This window comes from Equus przewalskii, chromosome 14, assembly GCF_037783145.1.
Source record: "Equus przewalskii isolate Varuska chromosome 14, EquPr2, whole genome shotgun sequence".
In the NCBI taxonomy this organism is placed as follows: domain Eukaryota; kingdom Metazoa; phylum Chordata; class Mammalia; order Perissodactyla; family Equidae; genus Equus; species Equus przewalskii.
Window position 1 is genome coordinate 33,435,490 of NC_091844.1, and position 22,227 is coordinate 33,457,716.

The following is a 22,227-nucleotide window of genomic DNA, read 5'->3' on the forward strand; positions in this document are numbered from 1 at the left end:
AAACAGACATTGGGATATTTAAACCAATGGACTCACTGCAGACAGAAGCTGAAGTTTTCTTCCAGAGTATCTGATAGAAAGGCAGAGGGATTAGTAGGTGGGAGAAATGTGAAAACTACGTATTTTAATCTATTGCAACATTTGATGAGTAAATATTTTCAATTTTGAAAAAGGAGGTTTCAAGCTAGTGACTCATCTCTCAGAGCTTTAGGATTTGTTTTGGGGGGTGGAAACAATGTCCCGACTTTTGTAATTTTCCTTTTTAGCTTTTTTTTTTTTGGAGTTTGGAATGACTCAAGGCAGGGCTAGGGGAAATGTGGCCTAGTGTGCCTGCACACACCTTCCCACAGAAGAGCGGGAAGATGAGCCCCAGATCAGAAGCTGGAGCATCTGAGTCCCACAGACATGCTGGTTGAGCCTAAGCGGTCACTGCCTTTCTAGGGCTCAGTTTCCTGGTGTCTGAAACAAGGAGTTAGGCTGGTAGAATTCTAAAGCCCCTTATTTATGGTTGGTACCTCTACTTTATACTCTTTTTTTAAAAAAAAGTATATGTGTGTGTGTTTTCCTTGGGGCTCAGAGGTAAGCTTGAACCAAGGGAGATGGGGAGGAGATGAAGATGAAGTAAACAGGAAATCTTAACAGCTAATCTGCCACGTTAAGTGATCTCTCCTGGCGTGTACTGTTCTACTTAGGATTGGACTCGAGCCCAGTCTCTTTGGCCACTTCTTGCATAGCTCTCCTCCTACTCCAAAATTTGAGTGCTCAGCTATATCAAGCTGCTGAGTTATAACTTTGCCCCTCAGCCATCTGGAAGGGCTATTTTTACACAAGTTGTAGCCACGTCTCTCTACTTCTAAGCATCAGATGGCTACCCAGAAGCTTGAGGAACTAGGCCGTTCTTCTAACCATGAGAATGACTAAAACACTTTTTGAGCAGGTGGAAGAATAAAAGGCCTTGAATTTATATTTTGTGACACCTCGTGCATTGAGAAGTCACTTATCTAGCCATCTGAACTATCGGATCACAGATGAGAACAGAAAACAGGCCCAAAACTAAGGATCCCCGTCACAAATGTCATGAAGGCCGTTCTCAGAAAGCTTGGGTCTTCCCGCAAGACCTCAGCACTCCCATTTTAGAGACAGTTCTAACTTATGGGGTGATCTGGTTTCCAGCTCTTAGGAAATTGGAAACAGAATAATTAGAAGAAAGAAGACAATTTGTAGAGGTAGATATACTGAAAATAAATTTTTTCACAGAAAGAGGACAAAGAAAAAACATAAAAAGCAGATAAAGTAAGTCAAAAAGTATAATAGATAGGGACATCCCTCTACTATAGGGACACAATCCTGCACTAAACCACAGTAGTTTCTGTGGATATCAAGTAACAGTTGATATATGTAATAATGACCGTTGTTGATTTAGCAAGATGATCCATCATCTTCAGAAGGGTATCATCATAACTCAGATTCTAGAGCCGAGATGCTTCGGTTCAAATCCTGGCTCAGCCACTTATTAACTGTGTGACCTTAGGCAAGTCACTTAATATCTCTGTGCTTCAAATTTTCTCATTTGGAAATGGAGATAATAATAGTATTTACCTTATGGAATGGTTGTGAGGATTAAATAAGTTAATGTATGTAAAACCTTTAGAACTCTGGGACATAACCTTATTATTTAGTACATTTTGTTTAAAAAGACAGAAAGGACAAAATACATTGTCAAATAAAACTATTAATAAATGCCAAGAGAAAAACTGAAGGTGTTTAATGAATTGAATTTGAAATAATGGTCGAAGTTTGTGCTCTATTTTTATACAAAAAAAAAAAAAACGCTTGTAGAGACAACTATGTTTTGTTGTGTTTTTTTTTTTTGAGGAAGATTAGCCCTGAGCTAATGTTTACTGCCAATCCTCCTCTTTTTGCTGAGGAAGAGTGGCCCTGAGCTAACATCTGTGCCCATCTTCCTCTATTTTATATGTGGGATGCCTGCAGCAGCATGACTTGGTAAGCAGTGTGCAGGTCTGTGCCTGTGATCCAAACTAGCAAACCCTGGGCCACCAAAGTGGAGCATACAGACTTAACCGCTATGCCACCAGGCCGACCCTGAGACAAAATTTTTAATTATTTAAAAATAAATAGTTTGAAGTAGTTTTTCTTGCTTGCTTAAGGAAGAACACCCTGAGCTAACATCTGTGCCAATCTTCCTCTACCTTTTTGTATGTGGGTTGCCACCACAGCATAGCTGCTGCCGAGTGGTGTAGGTCCATGCCTGGGAACCAGACCTGGGCTGCTGAAGCGGAGTGTGCTGATCTTAATCACTAGGCCATGGGACTGGTCCCCTGAAGCTGTATATTTTAAGGTATGCTAGGAAAAGACCTTCTCCACAAACAGCTCACATAATGTCTGTTTTATGAAGACCCAGTTTTGAATAATATGCAAACATCAGGACAGAATCAGAGAACTTAAAATCTGGTAAGGGTCAAGAATGATGTCAAAAGGTCTATTTGTTACTTCTTTTAATCGTCCTAACAGCTCTGTGAGGTAGGCAGCACATGTCATACCTCTGTTTTACAGAGGGCAAATAAGTTTCAGATGTTGAAAAGTAAGGCTCAAGTTTAAACAGCTAATTTTATAAGAAATGACCTTATTTGATTCTCAGTTTTCTCACTTATGAAATGGTGACAATAATATCCACTTCTCAAAGTGTGTTAGGATTAAGTACTATATCACGTGCAAAGTCCTTTCCACCTCTTCTCCCATTACCTTCCTCCTGACATATTTCATTTGAAACGATCTCCTGATGTGCCCAGCCTCCAGCGGTGTTTGTTTTTTTAACCTGCTGATTTTGCCTTCATTTATTTGCAGTCTAGTAGATCAATTGGTCTTTCCAAAGAAAATTAATATGGATATATTAAATATATATATGACAATTATTGCCAGTAAATAGAGGTATTCAATTTCTAGGAACTCAGTATTCAGCGTAGAAACCTATACTACTTTACACAGCAAATTACTTAAGATGACCTTTTCTCTTTGGAGTTGTACTAACTATAGCACTAGATAAGATTAATTAAAATTTTTCCTTAACAAGTATGGTATTCCATTCCCCATTTGCCAACTAATGAAAATTATGACAATGTTTTTAGTTCTACTCTAGCGCTTTCACAGTAATCCTGACTGGCTCTCCCGACCGGCTGCAGTGAATTTCTGGTTCTCCTTCAGAGGTACTAAGCCAGGACAGTCTTCTTGCCCCTGCACAGCCTGTTCCCTCTGCTTGGAATGCCCTGCTCCCTTTTCTACCTAGCAAATGCCTTCAAGTGCCAGCTTAAATGTCACCTCAGCTATGAAGTCTTTCCTGACTCCTCTAAAATCTTGAGTCAAGAATAATTTTGAAGTACTGTTTATTCAAATATTTTATTTTGTTACCCCATTTCTGAAAAGCGTCATCAGCCTCCATCTAACTTCTGCTTTTCTTAAGTTCTCTGGAAGGCTTCCATGTATTCTTACTGACTCAGTGAAAATGAGCTGACTCAATAAAAAGGTGATGAGATTCTAGAAAGAGCTGGCTGACTGGCTGGCTGGCTGACTGGCTGGCTGAAAAACCAGCCAGCAAGAAGTTTGGACTATATTAGCCTTTAGTGGGTTAGCTTTGCTCCCTTTAAAGGAGACTAAAAGAAGGAAAGTGGATGAGAAAGAAAGAGCTTCTGAATTCTCTTACTGACATTGCTTTAAGTGAATACGCCTTTTCATGTTCATGTTATTAGTGATGATGGCACTAAGGTGTGTGGTCCTTTAAGAAGTTTATTTATGTCGGGTAATCATTTATGCTGCTCACCAAATGTTTCCAGCCCTCCCCTGTCTAGGCACATGATAGGATTGTGTTTCCATGGCCTGGGGTAGGCCATGTGAGAGTGACTCAGGCCAATGAGCTGTGAGCAGAAGTGACGTATATCACTTCCAGGCTGAAATAGCCAACTGTCTGTGCAACAGTAGCAGAGCTCTCTCTCCCTTTACCATGGCAACCAGCTACTTCCAAAGATGATCCATCATCCTGGGTCCTGGAGTGAGAAGATATGGCGCCAACCTAGCCAACCTTTGTTGACCTGTAGCATAAGTGAGAAATCAACTTTTCTGCCCCACATTTTATTGTGAAAATGTTGAAATATACAGAAAAGCCAAAAGAACTATACAGTGAACATCCACATATCCATCACCTGATTTCACAGTTAACATTTCGCTATATTTGCTTTATCACTGATCTGTTTATCCATCCTCCTTTGCTGTATCAATCTATCTTTTTTATTTATTTATTGTTTTGGATGAATGAGAAACTATTGTAAAACACTGCTAAGATTTAGGATTGTTTATTACTAACACATAACTTAAACTTTCCCAATCTACATATCTGGGGAGCCCTGCCAGCGCCTCTCCTTTTCTGCTGAGGGTCCTAAAATGGAACTACTCCAAAAAGAAAAAAGGAACTGTTTTAAGTTAGTTCTAAGATATCATTTCCTGCCAGGGAAAATTTAAAGTCATGAGATGAATTAGGAGACAGATTAAATCTTTTTTTTTTCTTTCATGGGCTTAAAAAATAAGATAAACTCTGTCTGAAATAGTTTAAGTGGAGCTCTGTTTGGAGGCAGAGGGATGGATTAAACGGGGAAAGGAAAGGAAAAAATCACATTCATTGAGTGCCTGTTGTGTGGCAGTCATTTTATATCCACTACCTTGTTAAACCTTCCAAACCACCCTATAAAGCATAGAGGATTTCCATTGTTAAAATGAAGATATTAAGCTCAGAGAGGTTAGGCTACCTGCCCAAGGTTGCACAGCTAGTGTGAAGAGGCACAATGAAAACCCAAATGACTCCAACACACTTACCCTTCTCTACAAGTCTACGAACGCCTGGTCTCTGTACAGCCCCAGGAGCTGATGTTTCTCTCCCACTGAAAATCAGGCAGTTCCTAAAAATGGCATGGCCCATGAGGTAACAACAGTGTTAGTGGCAACCTCCCTCATTGTTTGAAGCAGAATTTTAAATGTCAAACTTATTTGACAAGAATATTTTTTGAATGTTCTGAAAAGTACATCAAACCCATTAAACAGAGGAACATTGTGAATTTCCCAAAGCCGAAACAGTTGGTTTCTCCTCTGCCTTTATCAGTCACTTCCTCTGACAAAAAAACACGTACATACTAAAATACTAATATTTTTTCATTTTTTCAGCTCAAAGCCCAGTTGGAATCTTGATTTTCTCTCAGTTTAGTCTTCAGGCTTCTATTTTGTTGTGGAGTACATATGTGTGTATGTTTGTGTGCACACATGCTGTGTACTTATTTCTCCAAGTCTAGATGATTACACCTTGAAATTGAATGACTATGACCACACTGAGCATTTATGTTCAGAAGTTTCATGGCTGCAGTCTAATGATTTTGGATTCATGTTCGTTACACCCAAAAGCATGGATATGATGGATGTAACTTTACGTCCTCAGGTTCCCATGCAGGACAGAGATGTTTCTCCTGAGCTAGGTAGCTCTTGCTTGCCTGAGTAGAACAGAATAGCCAGCCAACTTGCCTGGGAAGACAACCTAAGAACCCACTTAGGACTTGGGATCATGGAAATTTGTCCTTACCCTGTACCTGGAATCCAACCCAAAATGACAAGTTCCTTCAAATATTGAACACTGTCTTTCTCAACTTTTCTATAGAGCTTAACTTTTCCATAATGATTTTTATGATATTCAGCCTTTAAAATAAAGCTTGGAAATACTTGAGGGGCAGCGAGAGGGAGTTTCCTGGGGAGATGGAAGTGTTCTGTATCCTGATAGTGGTGGCGGTTGCAGGAATCTATACGTGTGTTAAAACTCATAGAACTGTACACATCCACACACAGAGTTAATTTTATTGTATGTTTGTTTCTTAAAAAAAACAGTAAGACATAAATGCGAAGTGGTCTATGAGGCAAGAAATCAAGCTATCAGGGTCAGACCATCTCCACAAAGCATCAGGGACTCCTTCCAGAGAGGCAGACCCCTGAACAGACTTCCCCAGGGGGAGCTGCCAAGGTGGCTCTGTCCTCTTACCTCAGGTATATAAATCCTTCCAGAAAACTCACAAGAGTCAAATATTCCTCATAAACCATCTGAGAAGAGTTCAGTGTCTTCCTCAGATGACCTGCTTTGGATAGATATGCGTCTTGCTTTGGCCTTGTAGTGATGTCTCGATTGAGTCTGGAATGATGAAGCTGAAGAATGGGCACGCTCAGGAGACCATGACTGAGAAGGCAGAACCTAGCAAAGATGGAGTCAGAGAAGTGCCTAAAGCAGAAACTGGGTTAATTCAACTGGGTTAGCATCATTGGGTCTGAGGAAGTCAGCGTCTGTAGAGCTGAGAGGGGGTTTACCAGAAGAAAAGTCACAGGAATGAAGAGTCAGGGCAAGTCCAGACAGATCCATGCAGCTAAGGTCAGAGACCCTGGACCTCTGGGAGACCTGGTGCTCTGCACCCCGTGGACATCTATTCCTAAAGTTGCTGCCTTCTGAACCAGAGTCTAACCCACGTTTACCACCGTCTTTGCAAGATCCCTTCAGTTAGTTTCTAGAGTCTCTGCTTTGGTCAGTGTGGTCCTTGCAGTCCTGCATTATCTAAAACCTGGGAATCTTTCTGGAGTTTGTCTATCTTGGGAGGGAAATTTGTCTGAGCAGACTTGAAGGCAGAGGTGGGAGCCACCTGCTAAAGACACCAGTGAGCATGTGGCAGGGTGGGCGGGGAGAGTGAGACAGAACAGAGGGGAGGGGGCTGGGAGCAATCCCACTCGCTGCCTCCTGCCTGCATCTGGGGCCCCCGGAGCTGCTCTTAAGCAATGCCTTGCTAATGAGTTGGCGTGAACTTGTGCTTGTTCCTCCCTCAGGGAACAAGGGAAGACAGGCTTAAAACTGCTACAAATCTTGGAGCACATCCAAAGAGAAGCTTAACACAAATGCAACGTATTAATGCAAACAGCTAGGGCCTGGCTAAATAGTGACTATTGTTTTTGTGTGTGTATGTGCGTGTGTAAGGAAGATTCGCCCTGAGCTAACATCCGTTGCCAATCCTCCTCTCTTTTTTTGCTTGTTTGTTTGAGGAAGATTAGCCCTGAGCTAACATCTGTGCCAATCTTCCTCTACCTTTTATTTGGGACACCTCCACAGCATGGCTAATGAGTGGAGAAGGCCTCCACCCGGGATCTGAACCTGCCACCCCGGGCTGCTGAAGTGGAGCACGCAGAACTTTAACCACTTGGTGGGGCCGGCCCCCTGAATGGTGACTATTCTAACAAAACAAACACATGGGAGTTGACGACAATCGTTCTGAAAAAGAGCCAGCCCAGCCCTTGTACAGAGAGCCCTTGTACACTTCTTCAGTCTTCACAGAATTCGCTTCACTGTGGCTTTCTCGACTTAGGCTGGTATCTATTTATTCTCAGCAGTGCCAAGAACAGTCACCTCGAGGGATCTCTTATGGGCGTGAGCACACTCTGCGATGTATGCTGTGTTGAGGAACAAATGTTCTTTGCTTTTTTTTGGATTATTTGCTTTGCCTTCTAGGGGAGGACTTCTCCCAGGCTGTCGGAAGTATCTGGGAGGCTTGTTAAAGGACAGATTCCTGAGCTCCACCTTTTCAGACCTGCCAAATGAGGGGGACTCTCTGAGAGTAAATCCAAAGCAGCTGCATTTTAATAAGCACCTCAGATGATCTTTGTCACTGTAGAGTTTGGAAACCACTGCCGTTAGGGTCTATTCACTATAATCCTTCTCTTTAATGTTCATTTACTCATTTAACAAACATTGACGTGCCAGCTACTCTGTGGAACAGAAAATGGTGAGGGTACTACAAGAAGTATTCAAATTGCTCATAGCCAAACAATTACAACAAAATATGGTAAATGCTATAGTAGAAGGAGATATAAAATACCTGAAAGAACAGAGGAGGGGCCTGCAGGAGCTGGAGGCAGCTCTATAGGTGATATCTGAACTGCATCTTGACAAACAAATAGAATCTAATCAGGAAGACAAGAGAAAGCACATTTCAGGCTAGAGAAGGAATTGCAGAGTATGGCATACAAAAGCGTATGATCCACTCTGGAAGAAAGGATTCTGTGTGGCTGAAGCACAGGGAATAGTGGAGGAGGAAAGAGTCAGGGGGTGGGGCCAGACTCTGAGGAGCCTTGCATACGTGCAAGTGGTTTAGGCTTTGCTCTATGGAAAGTGGGAGCTGGAGGAACGTTTTAAGAATAAAATGAGGGGCCGGCCCAGTGGTGCAGCAGTTAAGTGTGCATGTTCTGCTTTAGCGGCCCGGGGTTCACTGGTTTGGATACTGGGTGCAGACATGGCACTGTTTGGCAAGCCATGCTGTGGTAGGCGTCCCACATATAAAGTAGAGGAAGATGGGCATGAATGTTAGCTCAGAGCCAGTCTTCTTCAGCTGAAAAAGGAGGATTGGCGGCAGATGTTAGCTAAGAGCTAATCTTCCTCAAAAAAAAAAAAGAAAAAGAATAAAATGACAGAATGATATGTGCGTTATAGAGTGATCCCTGTTGGCAGTTTAGAGTCAGGGAGAGGATCAGAAGCATCTGCAATAGTGAGGAGCTAGGAGGCTAAACCCAGACAGTGGCACGTGGGGGCAGTAAAGTCTGCACGGGAGCAAGAAAGGGAGCAAGAGGGGTCTTGGAGGTGGAGTTAAGGGTCTGTGAGTCGTCAGGAGCAGAGGCGGCATGGTGGCAAACTGCGCACGGCCAGCTTGGGCCACAGATGGAGAAGTAGAGGGACTATTGCTCACGTAGGAAATGAGGTCGGTGCAGATTCGGCAGGGGAAGTAATAATGGCTAGTCTGAGTCAAGAACCTCATCCAACAGAAGGCATTTTTCAATGCCCACATAACTCTTCCAGCTCAGAATTTGAAAGCTGACATGAGGTTTGAGCTTATGAGCAAATCATAGTGTCTGGGCCCATTAGTGATCGTTTCTACTGTGCTAGGGAACAGTTTAAAGATAACTGTTAAGTGAAAAAACATCACCCCATAGTGTGTAGTATGATTCCATTTGTGTTTTTAAAAACTAAGTGCAGTGAGAGACAGGTTGAGGGAGAGACAGAGACAGAGAGACTGAGAGAATGAGAGACAGAGACACCGAGAGAATGAGAGAGAGGGAGAAAGAGAGACAGAAAGGTTGAGATTTGAAGGAAATGCAGAGCAAAGGCCGGTTACTATTAATAAGGAAGAGAAGCGGGATGAGAGAGCGAATGGAAGGACCTTTGATAATCTGAATTTTTGTGCATTTTTAAACTATTTTAACAGTGAGTTTTATTGATGCATGCTTTTGTTACTGTAATTTTTGAAAAGATGCTTACACATCTTCTTGGCTGCCACTAGGTGGTACTAGTGGAAGGACACATTGGCCAGCATTTAAGCTTCCCGTGTTCACCCGTAACACCTGCACGTGGGTGTAACTTCCTACCTTTAAAGGGTGAAACAAATTAATTCACCAATTATTATTAGCATGTGTTCCCAGAGCTTAGGGCTCAAGGCCCCCAGACTACTCTTTTATTCCCCTTTGGATATGAGATATAGTTTTTCTATCTAATTTGTATTAAAATATTTTCAAGTAAAAAACACGTTTTTTCCACATCAGTCTAAGTTGTACACAGTTTGGTTCACATATATTCAGAATAATCTCAAGATCTCCATTTTACAATAATATTCCCAAACCAAATCTTCATCAGATGCATAAAAATAATCGAACTCTTCTCTGTGACAGCACTGTTCACCCAAGGGTGCCTAATTCCAAGACCAGGCCTTTTTTTTCCATCCACTTACCCTAAATTCTCTTGGTCAGTCAACTTCTTCCATCTCCGCAACTGGTGTGGGCAGGAGACAGAAATGTTACCACTTATCCCCTCCCCACAACCCCTGACAATGCAGCATTTGTGATTTCTTTCTGGAGGCTTTTTCCCTTTTAAGCAGGGCTTATCTCCTCTCACATCAAGGAGTGGTCTGAACTGGCTAATGTTGTGTCCTGCGGTCTAAAACAATGTTTCATTCCAAACCAAGTACCTGAGGTTCCCAAGCCCGGAGTTAACATAGCCTAGAGGATGCCATGAAAACACTCATGTGCTCTCTTCAGAACACCGATGAGGCCAGCCTGGCACACACACAGCCACTCAGTCCCAAAGGGTGCAAAGCCAAGAGGTGTCTGGAGCGGCTCTGGCTCGGCTAAGGCATGCTCCTCGTGGTAATCTCCACTGGACATGGCATGATTTTTCACTTTCTTACCCCCCGCCCCCCACCCTTCCAGTAGGGGCAGTGTGCTGAGTTAGCCTTTGGATCAAACCCAAGAAAAAACTGACCAAGTTTACAGAGTTCTACTTGACACTCCCTGCATGGCCAGTTGAAATACCAGAGGAGAGCGTCCGGAACATTCCATGCCAAGGGCATTAGATATTAAATGGATATCTGCCACTATCCATCATTAATGATAAAGACTACTATTTATTTGCGCTCTTGCTATTTGCCAAGCCCCGTGCTAAATACTTCATATATTTTATCTTATTTGATTTCCTCAACCACCCTGTAAAGGAGCATTATTGCACCCATTTTACAGATATGAAAACAGAGACTTGGAAATGTTCAAGTGACAGGCTCAGGTTTATCTATTTTCAAAGCTTGTCTTCTTAATCCCTATCCTATTCTGAAGATAGCTAAGGGCTCTGATTGTTCAGAGATCCATTTACACCCCATTTAATAGATTACTGAGGACCTCGACTGCTCCCCCTTACCCCTTAGTTCATATCCTTTCCAAAGGGGTAAGAAAAGTTCAAGGCAAGAAAGTGAACGTAAATTATCCATTGCTTTGCACTGACATTTAGAATTATACATTTTTTTAAAGACAAGAACTATGCTTTCCAGTTACTTTTCCGTCCCCTCAGCACCTCCCATGATGTTCCACCCATGACGGTTTCTCAGCATGTGTTGCTTCAGTGACTGGCTGGCCTCTTGCTCACATTTAGGGCCAAGAAGATTAGTGACGGAATAGAACTCAAGGTTTGTGATTTTCTGTGGGTCAAGATTATTTTTACCATCTGTTTCCCCTTTCCATGAATCCTTGCAAATCAAATATAAATTGGTTTCCAAATTGAAATATTTCTTCTAATTTTTTTCGATGAGTCTAATTTTATTATTTTAAGAAAAACTAATCAAGCACGGTTAGTTGAAAGTATAAACAAGAATAACTCCATCACAACCTTCCCTTCTCCAGAACTCAGAGCTGGAGCTTGTTTTCACGATCTAATTAGGCAGGGACTTCTGTGACTTAATTTAAAAGCCTGAATTATAATCACCTTGCTTTTTTTTCAAAACAGTTTTCTTCTCTGCTACCTCTGGATGAACCTGGCTCTGCTTCTCCAAATTCAACGATGTCAGGTCAGCAGGGAGCAAATTCGAGACTGTACAATTCCCATCAGATATTAGCTGGGGAGATCTTTTCATCCCCCAGGTTTAAGTTCAATTCTAAAGGGGATGTTTTCTTCTCAACAGATGTGGTTATCTCTCATTAACAGTAACGGGTGTTTCGCGTGAACGCGCACAAGACTCTATACCCCTAAGATTTTCCCAAGCATCAATTTCACGAGGCCAAAGTAAACACATTTTTGCTTTTTGGCTCCACCCTCCTCTGCGTTTGCATAAATGTTGATACCTGAATAAGACTCTAAGTTATGAAAGGCCAACACGTGGTTTCTGCATATGTCAACCAAAGGACGTGGCTTTAAAAATGGGTTCCTGTCTTCTCTGTTTAATTCTTGGCCTGTCAAGCCATTGTAACCATATGAGGGAGGCAAGGAGACATTTCTGAATGGTTTTTTTCTGCCCAGATGTCATGCTGTGCCAGTGAACGAGATATGCCCAGGACTGCATTAATGTCCTATTCTGAAATGTTTGTCTCCTGGTCTACCTCCAGTTGATTCAATCAGTATTGGATACTCTTGAAATCACGAAGTGAAAAACAGGCATGAAAAAAGAGCGACTAAAATATGAATAACAAACTGTTCAAGGCGAGACAGCCAGTCATAAGGGCTGGCTCCACTCGCCTGAGAGGTGTGTTGCCAACACCAAATAAGCCGAAATAAGAGGCAGCCTTGTTTGTATAGTACTTAATAGGCCCCAGAGGGAAAAGGGACAGCTCAATGAAACAATCTTGCCTAATTTTTTTCTTAGCTTCTTCACTCTATTTCATGTAAGTCATGATTCAGAAAGGTCTCTAAAACGTGATGGCTTTAAGAACACTAGTCTGCCACGGCTCTTAAAATGTGTGTTAACAGCTTTTAATCTTGTTGTATATATAGTTATCAATAGCAGCAGTGGCACTTAGCATGTATTTCAACTCAGTAATTTCTGCATATGAAGAGTTTAATAAAAAAGAATGAGAAATGATATGGTTGAGAGTAAGATGAAGACTCTTTCATTTCCCCTGAAATTATTTTTAAGAACATAAACAACTTACCTCCTTCTTTGCCGGTCTTAACCTATAAAACACAAAAAGTCAAGTTGTGGTTATCTTTCATGACTGTTGGCCTCAATTTCTGTCTCAGGAGACAATATAAAGCGGTTCAACTGGTTTTGTCTTGTTTGAGAAACTAAAATTAAAATCTCAGGAGTTATTTATTTTAACCCAGAAACAGGAAAGAAGGAGGTCCATCAGAAAAAGTCATAAAGACAGTTTTCCAAATGCGTAGACCTTTTTAATTTAGTAACAATCTAAAAAAAAAAAAAGGTTTTTTTTTTAAAGACTTTCTAAATGTGTTTTTTTAAATATCTTTCTCTAGTTGCAACTGGACACTTTAGGTTTTATTCTCATCTTCCAGCTACTGGCATGACATAATCTACTCTAGGGAATGACTGCCTAAATTACTAGATCCTTAAATATTCTAGTGGAAAACATTTGCAAGGCTCATTCTCAAAAGCACACTGCAGTGCCGCGAAGTTGACACCTATCTCATAAGACCAAATTCAATTCTATTTTTCTATATTATAGCCAACAATTTCAAGGTGTTATTTTAAACATCACAATTCCAAAAGCATGACAGAAAAGAGTTCCATGGATGCTATATAAGCCAATTTTGCAGTGTGTTTTGGGAAAAAAACTACCCAGTAATTGTGAATTCTGTTTTTCATACTACCCAATAGTGATAGTCAAGCAGCCTCTAGCATTTATTCTTGGCTAGGATAAGTGACTTTTTAGGAAATAAAATTTGGACAAATGTATGTTATGCTGGCTCTTGACACATTCATTCTCTCTCTGTTTTTTAAAAATCATAAATCAGACCCCAGCTGTCAAATTTTCAGCTTTTGAAGAAGAAATAGCACTACGTGTTTACTTACCAAAGTTAACTGAGTTGAAGTCATCACAGCTAATTCTGGCTCATTCCTGGGATTCTTCTAATTACAAATTACTTGCTTAAATGAGTAAATGTGCTATATTAACTGAATGCTTGAATGAGTAAAGTTGTTTATACATTGTGTTACCCATTATACAACATTCTATACTAGGCACTGGTCAGTCTATAACTGGGAGGGGTATTGTGTTTCAGCCAATGTCTTTACTGAGTGCCCGCTACACATTAAATGGTTAAGACAGAGGAGATTACAAAATATTCTCTGGATTACTTCACAAATTACAGTTGTTGAGACAAAAATGTAAAGTAAAACTACAATAAACAAGAGAATCACTTATCTGATAAGGAGAAAATTTAATCCACTTACAGGAACAATTTGAAGCTTACTCAGTAAATTTAGATCTCAGAGATTGAGGTGTTAGCATTACCAACAAATCATTTGTGATTGCAGGTCCTGGAAACAAATAGCTAACATTTTTGAGAGTCTCAGTAGGGCACACAAACCACTCCCCCACAATCTATGAATCTAAAAAGAAGCAGAAATATTTTTATACGTGAGGAATGAGTCTCTTCATAACTTGTAAACACAGAGGGCTCCGATTCCACCCTGCTAGGTTCCCTGGTCTAGCTCAGCAACTTCTCCCACACATCCCCAGCGTCAGTTTCTTGGTCTTCTGGAATCTTCGTCTCCCTGCCTGGTAAAAGGGGAGGAGAAGTAATCATGCTTTCACCACAGGGGTGTTGGTAAAAATTAATTAGTATTTATAATGTGCTACATTAAGGTCCTTAGGCGATTCATGACTTAGAACTTACATGGCACTCGATCGTTCCTTAAAGTTTTTAAAACAGTCCTTGTTTTCCAACTCAGGCGAAAAAAAAAACCACACACAATCTTCACACTTCAAACAGTAGAATTAAGCGTAGGAACATTTTGGCTTTCCTAGGAACACTTATTTTCCTGAGGTGAAAATATTAGCACATTACAAAAGCGTATTTCCTCAGCATTTGATTCTGAATTGAGCAGTTTTCATTTATAGTTGATAAAAGCCAAACGAAGAAGGTTTTAGAAAAGCCATTTTAAAAGCTTATTCTGCCATCTTTGGTGGTGTTTTCAACTAGTCCCCATTGAAGGGAAATTGGTTCATCTATTTTACAATTATTTAATTCCGGCACTTAAAAGAAACCCAAGAGGTCATTTGGTCGATGTCTCCTGCCTGCAGTAACAGTATTGAGCACCTACTCAGAAAACCAACATTCTCAAATTATAAGTGCAGAAACTGGGGCTCAGTGAGCTCAAGTAACAAAGCAGGGACCTAACCCACACCATTGGACTCCACAGTCCATTCTCTTCCCACCACCTCAGACAGACACCTCCAAGAAGTAGTACCTGAAGCTGACCTGCCCAGCACAGCAAGCCCTTTCTTCTCCTCTTTGTCCCTATCCTCTCTCTGAGCTTAAAAATTAAACTAAAATATTCTAATAGAACTTCTGTCCTAGCTCCAGAGAGCTCAGGAGCACCTTCAAATGATACTTCAGTTATTTTGAAGGATAGGTAGTTTAAAATCACTTTAAAAAGACACATTTTATTGAAGAAACAAAACCTATGTATATCCTTTTTTGAGAATTGACTTACTTCATTCAGTCTTAGCAATTTTTTATATCAAGTTAAAATGCATATTATATTATCAGAACCTTTTAAACTTTGTACTGAAGTATAATGTACATACAGAAATTAAGTATACTTATTTTTTGAAATGTGAAAATCGATCCCATCTTCATCTTGTAATAAGATAAGATGTCATTTCACATCTCAGAGAAAGGTACTATATGAAATAATGAACTCTAAAAAGGTATAAATTAGCTCTTAGCACATCTAAGAATGCTTTGAAAGGTTAAGCTCATTATTTAAATTAAGGTATGATTGGTACAGTATTTTTATCATTGTTGTTATCTTTTTTTTTTTAAGGATTGGCACCTGTGCTAACAACCATTGCCAAACTTTTTTTTTTTTTTCTGCTTTATTTCCCAACCCCCTCCCCCACCCCCACCCCGGTACATAGTTGTATATCTTAGCTGCAGGTCCTTCTAGTTGTGGGATGTGGGACGCCCCCTCAGCGTGGCCTGACGAGCGGTGCCATGTCCGCACCCAGGATCGGAACCCTGGGCCACCGCAGCGGAACGCGTGAACGTGTGAACTTAACCACTCGGTCACGGAGCCGGCCCCATTATCATTTTAAATAATGGTATTTTCTTATGCCTTTGGGGAGCAGGCAAGTAAGATAAAAATAAGAAAAAATTTATAGGTGTCTCTGCACGCTATCACTATCTTTAAACAGTGATTGATAACCTATACCATGAATGACTATGTATAAGTTTTGTTCATACAGTTTACCTCCACGTAAACTGCACAAATCATCTTAATTGCCTATTACTGAAAAAATATGGCCTGAAAGTCAGAAGTACCTAAGAATTTGAATGGCAATTGAGAGAGATCATTCTTAAGTTGATATCCATCTTTGTTCTTTCATTTTGATTCATGTTCCTCTGTTTAACATTTACTGACAATTAAATGGATGGAGAAACCTTATCAAAATCACACCCCTGTTCTAAGCTGGTAAATATCAGACCCCCAACTGCAGAGGTTCTATGATGCTTGTGGTCTGGGAACACACATTTATTGAAAAATTACCAACAAGCATAGTCTTTTACTGTAGTTGATTGAACCCTTCTTACCTCTAGACAGTGAGTCAAATCAGGCCTACCTTTAACTTAGGGAGAAGGATATAGGCCATCAAATATCCTGCTCTATACTAAGGCTCAAATTAAACAAAAACGAAATAGCTACTCTGCACGCACCGTGAAAGACTGACTTTGGTTTAATCCCTATTCTCAGTGTCTATTGTGGCAGGTACAAGAGCTGAACGGCCCTCTGGGTACCACGTCTCAGCTGTACAACTCCCTCCTGGTCATGGGGCTCTGGCACTAGTAATGGAAAACACCCTGGGAAGGTTCCCTGAGGAGCTGAATTCAGCTTTTGTCTGCCTGATGAAAAACATAATTCTTCTCCAATAATTCCCTTAGGGTTTTCCCTAGGGAGTACCATACAATGCTGAACTGACCCAACTTGAAGAACAAGTCAGCTGCATGAGACAGAAAACAATGTCGCACAAACTTACCAACTGAAACCTTAGTAATTTGAGTTTAATTTGCTGTCAGAAGTTTATTAATTATACTCTTATGGAACTGGAATCTGGCTGTAAGATTTCAAGGTAAAAAATCATATTTTTAGAGAGTATTTAATATAAACACAGGTATTAAAAAGATCATAAAAACTTTCTCGTTTAAGACCTTTGTTGAGAGTAACTTACTTATGAAATTTATTATAGTCCAATATAATGACCCATTTAAATCATTTTATTTTCTAACTGTTTTTCTTTAGAGTTGAAATTTTTATAGTTTTAGATCCCCAAAATTTTTATTTATGTGGAATATTTTTAAAGGTCTTCATTTTATAAACATTATAAGGTCCCAGGACTTAAGCAAAAAAATAAAATAAAATAAACAACCAATAAAAGAAGTTATAGAATGAGGGCTGGAGAGGAGTTAGAACTGGTCCGTTGGTCATATCATACATTTCTCCTGCCAAATCAGAGGAATTCTAGGTCAGAAGATAAAAAGCTATTCCAATTTCTCTAAAAGGCATACTGATACTTTCTGCCATGGTAAGAAAGTGTTTTCAGGTATCTAAAATTAATGATAGAGAATGAGCAGTCATTATCTACAAAGAAACATTGTATTTTTGGTATAATAAAACAAAAATTCATAAAGCAACTAAAAATAAGTACACAGAAAGTCTGTATAAATCTATTTCAGAGATGAAGTCTCTTGACTAATTCAAAAAGTATTGGTCTTTCCTCCCCTTCAAACACTTACCTGATTTCCTTTACTTATCTAGTTACATAACTGATTCTGTGACTTGTAAACAAACAGCCCCATGGCTCGACAGTTCTGGATCTGTGGGTTTGTACTGCTGTTTCTCTGTGGAGGTTGAGAGCTGCATAATGATTTATTCTTTCCCCGCCCCTGCCTTCTTTTCCTGTTTTGCTCCCTCTTTTTTTTGTCAAAGTAGGTTAAAAAAGAAAAATCCAAGAGAACTAAATGTGAAGACAAATCCTGGTGCTATAGGATGAGGCCACCAATTTAAACACCCTGGCCACAAGAAATGCACAATATGAGGGTCTCATACTCAGTCGAGTTCTCCATAGGGAGACTCCTATTATGTAGCATTTTTCAACATCCCCTGGACTCCTAACCATATGCTTTTGTATAAGGCAGCTTTGATTCCCATGATTTCCCACGCGTGAAACTCACAGCTTCAAAGAGAACTCTGCATGCAAAAGATACATGGGGGTGTAGTTCGGGAGGAGAATGGGGCTAGTAGGCAGAATGTGGGTGAGTTAACATTCCAGTCTGCGCTTTAATTCCAGTGCTACCTGTCACTGGTGTGCCCCAGATATAACAGTGACTGCTGGCAAATTAGAAGCTTTCTATTTTGGTGATTAGACCTAATCAATTACCTGGAATTATAACACACCTGATTCCATCATAGGGAAGTAGATTCCAGAATTGGTTGTTAGGTGGATTTGATTTATTTTTGATGGTGTAGATTAAGTACAATTTATACTATGGCATGGCATGTCATGCACTTACTGGCACTTTGTGTTGCTCAAAAATTCTTCAGGAAACATTTTCATTATGTAATAATTTAATCCAGATGAAGTAAATGTGAATAAATTAAGCATTTTGGGTTTTTCAAAATCTAGAAAATTATGTGGTCTTATGTGAAGAAAGATGACAGAGCCTTTAAATACCTTCAACGGTTACATGAAATTTTAACTAATTCTCCTTTTGTTTGCTATTTTAGGAGACTTTTATTTTTAAATATTTTTAAAATTGTTTTTTCTCCTATTTATCACCGATTCTTCTTTCAGTCTGGGTATTGTAAAGTATTTCTATGCCAAAGAATGTCTTGGAACATTAGAGTCTAATGTACTGGTGGCCGTTCTTCTTTAAAGAAATCCCTGAAAGTATTTTATTAACTACATCAGGGCAGAACTAAGGACCATTTTAAACTACAAAAGGCTTCTTTGAATGCTGTCTTTGGAGGTTCGGTCTTATTCCAAGGAGTGTAAGTAATCTGTGATTAAGGGATATTTGATGACCTCTTTATAAGAAGTTTACCCTATTCCCCTTAAAAAATCATTTTGTCCTGGGAACTTTTTAATATTAGGATATTCCTTAGCTTTATATTTGTTTGTTTGTTTGTTTGTTTTTTGAGGAAGATTAGCACTCAGCTAACATCTGCCGCCAATCCTCCTCTTTTTGCTGAGGAAGAGTGGCCCTGAAGTAACATCCGTGCCCATCTTCCTCTATTTTATGTGAGATGCCTGCCACAGCATGGCTTGACAAGTGATGTATAGGTCCACACCCAGGACCTGAACCGGCGAACCCCGGGGCACGGAAGCAGAACATGTGAATGTAACTGCTGTGCCAGCGGGCAGGCCCAACTCTTAGCTTTATTTTTTAAATTAATTTTCACATGTATGTCGTGAATAAGAAGGCCCTATTCTCTCTGAACTTGATCCATATGACCTAGGTTGAAGTGAAAGTGGCAGGCCCCAGTTTTGCAGCTAGCAGACTAAAATGAAAATCTGAAGTGAAATACTTGCTGACTCCAAGAAATTAGGAGGAGCCTCTGTGTTCCCCTCAGAAGCTGCCAGTTGCAGGAGCTTGCCTGGTTTTGCTCTGAGGTTTCACAAGGTCTGTTAGAAACCATAGCAGCATAGACCTTTAGAGCTGGAAGGGATGGTGCTTAGCTTTCATCTTTTCTAAAGCCCTCTTGTTAGACAGGAGAAAATGCACCCCAGACAGAGACTGCGATCTTGAAAGGTACATTTCCTATTTTTATTCCTTTTTAAAAAGCCATTTTTTTTATTGAGTTAATGATAGGTTACAATCTTGTGAAATTTCAGTTGTACATTAATGTTTGTCAGTCATGTTGTAGGTGCACCACTTCACCCTTTGTGCCCACCCCCCACCCCACCTTTCCCCTGGTATCCACTAAACTGTTCTTAGTCCACATTTTTAAATTCCTCATATGAGTGGAGTCATACACAGATTATCTTTCTCTCGCTGGCTTATTTCACTTAACATAATTCTCTCAAGGTCCATCCATGTTATTGCAAATGGAATGATTTTGTTCTGTTTTGCAGCTGAGTAGTGTTCCATTGTATATATGTACCGCATCTTCTTTATCTATTCGTCTGTTGATGGGCACTTAGGTTGCTTCCATGTCTTGGTAAAAAGCCATTTTTAATTCAAGTTTTATACCCTTCCGATGGACAGGGACACCAACATGTGTTGAGACTGCTCTGTCCATGTGCTGCAAGAATTCGAGGGAAGCACTAGTTTGCTCCTCTGGAAGGACTGAGAAAATGCAGAGCGAAACACTGGACAAAGCTTAAGGAGCTGGATCTGACTCACGATTTTAGTGTAATAGTGTAACCTATTATCTCATTTACTGCATATAATCCCAAACTCCAACTACAAAATATAATAACAAAACTATTATGGAGGACTACATGTTCAAGCTATGGAACCATAGTTGGGTTTAAAAACAAAAAGATAGTTTAAACATTCACTTTCTTACTCGACATATCTGCTTCCTGTGTATCTTGGAAACACATTTATTTACTGTACAAACAAAGCTGTAACTTTTTTAAAGTTTCCTGTTACTTCTTATTATCTAGTGAGTTGAAACACTAATTGAGGAAATGGTGGAGAAGATTATATTTCTGTTTCTACATCATAGCCCAATGTATTACAAGTGAGAAAAAGTTGTTGAGTCTGTGGTCATGAATGGCCCCAAACGTCTGCATTTGACTGTTTTTACAAAGTCAGAAAAATGGGACCATTGTTTTTCCTCTTATCTCAACTTCTGGGCTTGCCGTCTCACAGACTAATGGTCCATGTCATCGGGAGCTTCAGTGTGGCCTTCTGGGACTGTGCTTATGGAGGGAATTGGCTTTTATTTAAACATGCTCTTTAGGCTTTGGGTTAGGGGCCTGAAACTATCGTTACCAGAGCTCTTCAAAGTCTAATGTGTTACATGAACACAAGAGTTGGTGAGGGAAACAGTTTCAAAACAGCATGATCCTATCTTTATTTTAAAAAGAATATGAAATACATAAGGGATAATGCATGTGTACCTGCACCTCGCCCCCCCAGCAGTTATGCACACAAACAGCCGTATAATATAGTGGTGAAAGCTTGAGTTTTGGAGTTATGCAGTCCTGGGTTCTACTTCCAACCCCAGCACTTAATTTCCTCTCTTCTTAGACCCACAAAATGATTTTCAGTCAATTGAGAAGACTTAAAAATATGGTACATGCTTTGAAGTGCTTAAAATTGTGTCTTTATAAACTACTCTCCCATGCTCTTTCAGTGTCCCTTGTTATTCTTCAGGCTCTGCTAGCCAGCCAACCTCAGATTCCTCAATGCTTTTCCACCAACGCTGGATCCTGGAGCACTCTATTGGGGTTCAAAGTTCTTAAACTCAGTGTTCATTGTGCCTAATCCCTCCACCCACCATTGTCTAAACATCCTGCAGCCCCTGCCCATCCAATGCCTATTGACTGTCACAGAATATGCACATCTCAACCAGTAGTTGATTTGAGTCTTCTAAGACTCCTCTCTTGATCTCAATCTCATAAGTCCTTACTTCTAAACACACACCTTTTGAACAACAGGATCTCTTTGTCTTGGGCCTCCAAAGACCAGTTTAAAATCACAGAACATATTGAATTCACTGAAGAAAACTTATTCACCAAATATTTCATCCTTACTCAAAAATATACAATTTTATTTTTCAAAGATTTTATTTTTCCTTTTTCTCCCCAAAGCCCCCAGGTACATAGTTGTGTATTTTTAGTTGTGGGTCCTTCTAGTTGTGGCATGTGGGATGCCGCCTCAGCATGGCCTGATGAGCGGTGCCATGTCCACGCCCAGGATTCGAACCATCAAAACCTCAGCGGCCAAAGCTGAGCTTTTGAATTCAACCACTCGGCCACAGGGCCGGCACCTCAAAAATATACAACTTTTAATTAAAATATTTTCTTAGAAACACAATCGACTTCCTCATTCTGATAAAATGCATAAAGTGCATCTAGACTGTAATTTCTAGCTATGACCTTGAGAATTTTAGCACTAGTGCAATTTGCCAATTATGCAAAAACTAACAAGTTCTATTTCCAGTATTGAAAATTTTGTATATCTCATACATGTTTCTAAATTCTTTTCAGAAGAGTGAATTATTTTTAAAAGCATATTGGAGGCCGGCCCCGTGGCCAAGTGGTTAAGTTCACACGCTCTGCTTTGGTGGCCCAGGCTTTTGTGGCTTTGGATCCTGGGCATGTACGTGGCACCGCTCATCAGGCCATGCTGAGGCGGTGTCCCACATGCCACAACTAGAAGGACCCACAACTAAGATATACAACTATGTACTGGGGGGATTGGGGGAGAAAAAGCAGAAAAGAAAAAAAAAGATTGGCAACAGTTGTTAGCTCAGGCACCAATCTTTAAAAAAAAAATAAAAGCATATTGATTAATTTTTAGTGATACAATCTTGATATGCAGGCATGGCTCATTTACTGAATATTCACAATCTATAACATTGTATTGTATATATTTATTTCCATAGGTACATTTCTTCACAATTTCTTTTTGGTTACTCTTATACGTCC

At 40.1% G+C, this 22,227-nt stretch overlaps 1 long non-coding RNA gene across 9 annotated transcripts; it reads right to left on the reverse strand.

Moving 5' to 3' along the window:
• Window positions 1-3,468: 3,468 nt before the first annotated feature.
• Window positions 3,469-17,472, reverse strand: LOC139075737 (uncharacterized). Of its 9 annotated transcripts, none has more exons than XR_011526485.1 (4): window positions 17,360-17,472; window positions 13,413-14,121; window positions 12,535-12,556; window positions 3,469-9,895 (listed from the first exon to the last, which is right to left on the reverse strand). It is a non-coding gene; the product is annotated as an uncharacterized lncRNA (long non-coding RNA). The 9 variants fall into 9 exon arrangements; XR_011526484.1 differs by having other exon boundaries at window positions 3,469-8,040; window positions 9,855-9,895; window positions 12,535-14,121; XR_011526483.1 differs by having other exon boundaries at window positions 3,469-6,292; window positions 7,956-8,040; window positions 9,855-14,121.
• Between the last annotated feature and the right edge of the window lie 4,755 nt (window positions 17,473-22,227).